The sequence below is a fragment of the Enoplosus armatus genome, chromosome 11 (genome assembly GCF_043641665.1).
Source record: "Enoplosus armatus isolate fEnoArm2 chromosome 11, fEnoArm2.hap1, whole genome shotgun sequence".
NCBI lineage: Eukaryota > Metazoa > Chordata > Actinopteri > Centrarchiformes > Enoplosidae > Enoplosus > Enoplosus armatus.
In genome coordinates this window covers 5,370,563-5,377,998 of record NC_092190.1, presented here as the reverse complement: position 1 = coordinate 5,377,998, position 7,436 = coordinate 5,370,563, and positions in this window count along the sequence as shown.

The following is a 7,436-nucleotide window of genomic DNA, read 5'->3' as shown; positions in this document are numbered from 1 at the left end:
CATCCGACAAACTACATGAACCTGACTAGACTTGACCTCCAACAGCTGCGTCTGGGTCTAAACCAGATGGTGTCTCCGTAATTCAGACTGCCATCTTGTGGTTCAAATTTGAAATCCAGGTTAAAACTCTTTCCACTGCCTTTGACACACCCGTTTTTTTTATCCACCTCACACTTACACCTTGACCTATCTCATATTTATTTCTCTTTTTTTTTTAAAGGTTTCTATCATTGTTCTATTCCTTTTTTTTTAAAGGAGAGACTTTTAGATAAATAATGTACAATGCTACTGCTAATGCTGAAGAATCATCCCACCTTTTCATATGAGATACAATATTCAGTGAGGTGTGTGAGTGCATTGCACTGACATACACACAATCAAGAGGCTTTAAGGTGCAGGGAAAGGCTGCTCACCACAGTGTGTCCAAAAGAATTCACAGTTTACCTGCTGCCTGATAAAAGTTAGTACTCCCTTGTTATGAAATCTAATATTATATCTGTGCAATATCTGCTAGTACTGATATGTATTGTTATCTTTCAGTGCTCACTCTGATGTGAAAGAAAACACTTATTACGCATTTCTTATTTGAAAAAGAAAACAACCTCTTCTCCTGAAGTCAGAGGTGTGCTAGAGAGTGTGACCATTATAGTGAAAGCAATTACCTTTCCATGTAAACAAGAGGAAATGGGAACAACATGAGTGCAGACTGCAATGTTTAAGGGTCATTGTTCAAATTGTTCAATGATGTTGTTAAGCAGAAAACTGAATGAAGACCTTCATTTTTATCACGTCACCTTTTGTGGTGGAGATACACACACGTGGACAAAATTGTTGGTACCCTTCCGTTAAAAACCCACAACGGTCTCTGAAATAACTTGAAACTGACAAAAGTAATAATAAATAAAAATTGACTGAAAATTAACTAATGAAAATCAGACATCTTCTTTTGAATTGTGGTTCAACAGAATCATTTTAAAAAACAAACTAATGAAACTGGCCTGGACAAAAATGATGGTACCCCTAGAAATGATTGGAAATAATTTGACCATAGGGACATGTTAAACTAAGGTGTGTCCTGTAATTAGCATCACAGGTGTCTTCAAACTTGTAATCAGTCAGTCTGCCTATTTAAAGGGTGAAAAGTAGTGACTGTGCTGTTTGGTATCATGGTGTGTACCACACTGAACATGGACCACAGAAAGCTAAGGAGAGAGTTATCTCAGGAGATTAGAAAGAAAATTATAGACAAGCATGTTAAAGGTAAAGGCTATAAGACCATCGCCAAGCAGCTTGATGTTCCTGTGAGAGACGGAAGAGACGGATAATACGAATGGTAACCAAAGAGCCCAGAACAACTTCCAAAGAGATTAGAGGGGAACTCCAAGGTCAAGGTACATCAGTGTCAGATCGCACCATCCGTCGCTGTTTGAGCCAAAGTGGACTTAATGGAAGTCAACCGAGGAGGACACCACTGTTGAAAGCAAATCATAAAAAAGCGAGACTGGAATTCGCCAAAATGCATATAGACAAGCCACAAAGCTTCTGGGAGAATGTCCTTTGGACAGATGAGACAAAACTGGAGCTTTTTGGCAAGTCACATCAGCTCTATGTTCACAGACGCAAAAATGGAGCACACAAAGAAAAAAACACTGTACCTACTGTGAAACATGGAGGAGCATCTGGCACAGGGTATCTTGAATCTGTGCAGAGTACAATGAAATCTCAAGGCTATCAAGGCATTCTGGTGTGTCTGAAAGCTTGGTCTCAGTCGCAGGTCATGGGTCCTCCAACAGGATAATGATCCAAAACACACAGCTAAAGACACCCAAGAATGGCTAAGAACAAAACATTGGACTATTCTGAAGTGGCCTTCTATGAGCCCTGATCTAAACCTGTGGAAGGAGCTGAAACATGCAGTCTGGAGAAGGCACCCTTCAGACCTGAGACAGCTGGAGCAGTTTGCTCACGAGGAGTGGGCCAAAATACCTGTCGACAGGTGCAGAAGTCTCACTGCGAGTTACAGAAATCGCTTGATTGCAGTGATTGCCTCAAAAGGTTGTGCAACAAAATATTAAGTTAAGGGTACCATCGTTTTTGTCCAGGCCAGTTTCATTAGTTTGTTTTTTAAAATGATTCTGTTGAACCACAATTCAAAAGCAATGTCTGCTTTTCATTAGTTAATTTTCAGTACATTCTTATTTATTATTACTTTTGTCAGTTATTTCAGTGACCATTGTGGGTTTTTCTTTCTTTAACGGAAGGGTACCAACAATTTTGTCCACGTGTGTATGTGTGTGCATTTGGGAGGGAGTTAATGCACCTGCCACGGGCGCCATGGCAACCACGGCATCCCCTCCTTCTTACCCCCTTTCCTCCCTGCTGCATGTGTGAGTGCCAGCGAGGGGAGCATTCACGTGTTGCTGCTGACCGCTCTCATTATTCACTCCAGCTGACTCCAGACACACTGAATATTACACACTGGAGCTGGAGGACAGGTGGTGCTGTAGGTGTGTGTACTGTTGTAACCACCCAGGCAGTCGGCAGCCTGGGTGCATGTGTTTTTACTGAATGGTGTTGGAGCCACGTGCTGGTGATGAGGGACACTGTGCACTTGGCAGAGATGGAGGATAGGAGGCAGAGAGTTTCAGTTATACAACCGCTTCTGCTTTTTGGTATTGATGACAGTGGAAAAACATAGAATAGAGCAAACAGTCATGAGAGGGGTCCAATCACAACCCTGCAGTTTAACTGACTGAGAAAGGAGACACAAGAAAAATAATTCTTTGTGAATGTGACATAAAAATACAGATTAGGCTTTGCAGACATGCAAACATTGCTTAGAGCTGCAGTCGAGGTGTGAATCATCTTATTGATTGAGTTAAATCTCAGTGAGGGGAGCCACAGTCTATCAGAGAGCAGGTTAGCTAACTGCAGAAGGAAAAAGAAAACTAAACAAAGTCATTATATTTATGTAATGTATATATCTAAAGTGATGATTTTTTAACACATAGTTTTGCTCCTCTCTATCTCTGCTTGTTTTAATACATCAGTTTTATTGACAGGTGATCTCTGACAAGTGCAGTGCACCAGAGTAAAGATGCAGGCTAAATCCCAATAAAGATAACATTTACATCTCCAATCTTTTATTGCCTTATGATCCTCCTCCCTGAGAGCCTCAGATACTTCTCTTCTCATTCCACAATCATGAAATGAGACTGCGTCTGCTGTTAGAGTTCTTAGATTTTAGAATAATTTGCCTGAGGAGATCAAGGCAGAAAACTCTTATCAAATTGAATTGTATTGTTTTAGCTTACGAGCAGTTCCTTTCTCATAATGTGTTCTATGTTTTGATCATTTGCAACATGCTACCACAACAAGAGTACTCCAGTAATCCAGTAAGTTTACATGCTGGACCACAGTCTATTCCAGCATGCATGAGGCAGGGTACACCTTGGACAACTGGTCTATTACAGCTCCAACATCCACAGATGAAAACATTCACAGTCACAGCAGGGTTGGAGTTTTTTTTTCTTGTTTTTTTTGTGTTTGATAAACTTCAGTTTGTTACATTAAATGTTTTCTATGTTGTTTTGTGAAAAGTATTTTTGCTTTTGTTCATTTCTTTTTCATTTGTTGTTATCTTTATTTTATATCTAATCTAAATGTGTTATTCTTCTTAGTTTTCTTTGTGTTCTCTTTCTATGCTCTCTCTGTAACTGTATCTCATTCTGTTTTACATATTTTATGCTATTTGTAAAGCAGCTTAAATTGCCATTGTGTGTGAAATTTGCTACATATATAAAATCGCCTTGCCTCCAGAGACAATTTGTTTTAGTAGACATGTTTTCTGTCAGTCTGTTTGTTGAAGCATTGCTCCTCTCTGTGCTCGGCCTGTATTGTGTGTCTGGGAACAGCACACAGGACAATGAAGCACTGAAAATGGGATACAGTATCTTAAGTAAACTATTGAGACTCACCCCATTCTTGGAAGTGACTGCAGAATAACTGCAGGCCATCTGACTATCAGCCATGACAGCAGAGCAGGCTCTCACGTGTTGCTGTCTGGCTAATCACTTAAAGACAACCCTTCCAACTTGTATAACACTCTGCACTTCCTCTCTCCCTCCCTCCCTCCCTCCCTCCCTCCCTCTTTTTACTTCAAACTAACCAACCAAATCAATAAAGCAGCAGATAATCATCATTTTATCTTCACTTCACTTCCTACAGTTCCGACCTAAAAGGATGATAATCTTGTCTGAAACAAAACTCTCAGCTTGTTTGTTACGAGCAGTTTTCCTCATTTTTATGTCAGTTTTTAGGTTCAGTTTGGCAAGAAGTGGTTTTCTAATCAAATGTTTTCTGACTCATTCACGGAAACACAGTGCAGTCAGCAGATGGACAGGGGAGGTCATTATTTATCACATGTTTTTCTTTCCCCCATCATTCCATCTGGCTATGGAGCCTGGTCACATGGTTGTATAAATTTGCTAAGCATATACTGTGAAAATACTGTGACACTCAGTAAGACACCACAGATGCTGGTCTAGATGTGAGGAAATGAGAACAGCTTGATGTTTACGACTGTGCATATCATGTTGATGGTCAGTGGGCCTGTTTACATACTCTGTCATGCTCACATGTGAGTTTCCTCACCAGTCAGTGGGCGTATGGAGATGGCTGTTTTCCATGAGTCACGCAGCAGAGGCCTCCCTGCTGGCAGTGACTGATGGGGTAATCCCGGGGATTACGGTCCAGTCGAGGAGCCTCAGGTGAGTGTTGAGATAACTACAGAGATTAAGACTTGAGGTGTTGGCTGCAGTGACCTCCGATGCTGGCAGCTACTACATCTAAAATTAAAAAATAATTTGTCCTTAAATGAAAAATGTCTTGTCAAATATGATGGCCGCCATGTCAAACCTCAGCAATAACATGTTAGTTTGAACGGGATGTGACGTACCTATACTTTGTGGGACATTCAAGGAGAGGGAGGTGGGTGAGAAAGTGTCTCTGGGCTCATCGTTTCCAGTTTGTTCCTTTTAAAAAAAGAATTCAGGGAATTTATACATGTTTATTTTGGATTTCTGAAAAAAAATCTGATGAAGAGAATCAACAACACCAACCCAACGGAAATCAGATTTTAAAAATAACATTTTCAGTGAACAAATTACTATTTTTCAAAACTTACTTCAAGGCATTCTGGTGCCTAAACAGCAGCTCATTTTAATTTCCTCCCTATTTTACTCGTCCCCTTCCATTCCGAGAATAATACACACACAAAGCATACTTGTGTGAGTCACAGAGGAACTTGTTTACTATGAACTGTGGTAAACAGGGCGCTCTTGTAGCAGGAAACAAGACATTTTGGTTGAGTTGTGGACCTGCACACATTTGAAATGAGGAGTCTTCGTCAGTAAGGTAGTAAGACGCAATATGCAGGTAAAATGTCATCAGATAACTACGCACATATGCAACTTGTGCAGCTGAATGTAGTGAGACATTCCTCATTGTCAAAACATGTTGAACACAAAATAGATTACTGTGTTCTCCTTTTATTGTGTACATTGCTTTTAATTCAGAAACACTACTTTCATACACAAGCCATGCAGGGACACTGGCAAAGTGTTTTAGACTGAAATTAGTGACTGTTGGGATTGTTGTGTTATGACGTAATGTGTGACAGTTGTGATGTAATAATATTTGGAATAAAATAGCTTTCCAATAGCCTAAATGCTTAAATCCTACCCTCTGTATCACTCTGTATACAGCCCAAACCTTCCAACAATCACCCAACGTCACCATCTAGTGGATATGATCTGACATAAGAAATGTTTCTTTGGAAGTCTTTGAATTTGAAAACGTTGATGCCATATGTCTGATATGGTAACCTGTAAAATTGTAGGTCTTGTTCTGTGCTCTGCATAATAATTAGACGCTGATGTTTACAGGACAGCGCTGTCTATTGTTAATCACACTGAACATCACGTCCACTCTTAATTTGAAATAATGCCTTCTGGACGACGTCTGTGTCGGTTCAATTGACCTGAGTAGAATCCTATGATAATGTAGATTACAGCTTTAGTGGGTGCAACTGTCACCTTCACATCTTAATGTACGCTGAGAAAGCATCTTCTGTCACATGCTTTCAAATTATTTTTGAAAAGCTGATGTCTAATTGAAGTAAAAATCTGTGGGCGTCATTTCATCTTCAGCTTGTCTGCACAATGGAGGGGAAATGATTCACTACTGTCACCTCATGTGCTGACACACTTTACTGACAGGCACATGAAGTGTTCCAGCATTTCTATTTCAAATATGAGATCTGTGTCAAGAAATTACAAAACACCAAGAATAACATGTGGGTCACTCAAGCCTGTTTCATAAGGCAATGAAATCTGGGAGAAAGCAATGCAAGTCCTGTGTGTTAGCATGGAAAATTGACTGTGTCTTAATATATATATCACTATCAAGCACTTACTGTTGTTCCATGAGGTGTTTATGTGTATATTAATGCATGTGTATGGGCGGCCTACATGTGCCTGCACATGTCTGTACCTGTGTTAGTGTGCAGGTTATATCACTCCATGATACCCTATCAAGAGATTCATCTTGTGAGAGCTGCGGCTTCTTTTTGTTACAACACCCCAACACCCCAACACACACACACACACACACACTTGCAACTAGACCACCTAGTTTTGATGGTCACAGACACCTCTTTCTTCACTTGTATTGTCATATATGTTTATTACGCTGAAGCTTCTCTCTTTGTCCTACTTTATTTTATACATTTCTTCACTGTCATGCCATGTGTAACTTTTAGATTGGGGCTCATTGTTTGGATGAACTTGATTAATGAGTGTTTGAACAATTTTCGGGGAATTTAGAGCAAAACCTGATAGATACTGCAGTTGTGCTCCTCTGCTCAATTTGTTTGACAGTGAGAGTGATTTCAATGCAATAAAAAGTCATTTCAAAATAGGCAATATTTGTGACTTATCTTGTGTTGGATTCTAGTCCACTTTTTCGTGGACTGGGTCCCTTGAAGTGGGTCACAGCTACAGTGTTTGAATGGCACCAGAAGACTTGATATTGGTTCAAATCCAGAAGTCTGGAACCAGGCTTCTTTTTTTCTGTTTATTTTGACTCACAATTGTGAATCTGAACCATGATATGTAGGCTATTCAGCATTTAGGCTATTCAACAGCTCCAAACCCAGACGTGAAACACTGCTTATATAAAGCATTACATAAAACAATGAATCAACCCTAAAGCCGCATCTGTTAGTTAACCACGGACAGAGTGATAAATCAAGTCGAACAGAAAACGATGACAACGCTTATTTCACCTGAAGGTATCTTAATTTGATATCACGTGTGAAACCGCATTAAAAACCAATAATTGTGAGATTGTTTTGGTACCGCTCAGTCATCCAAGGC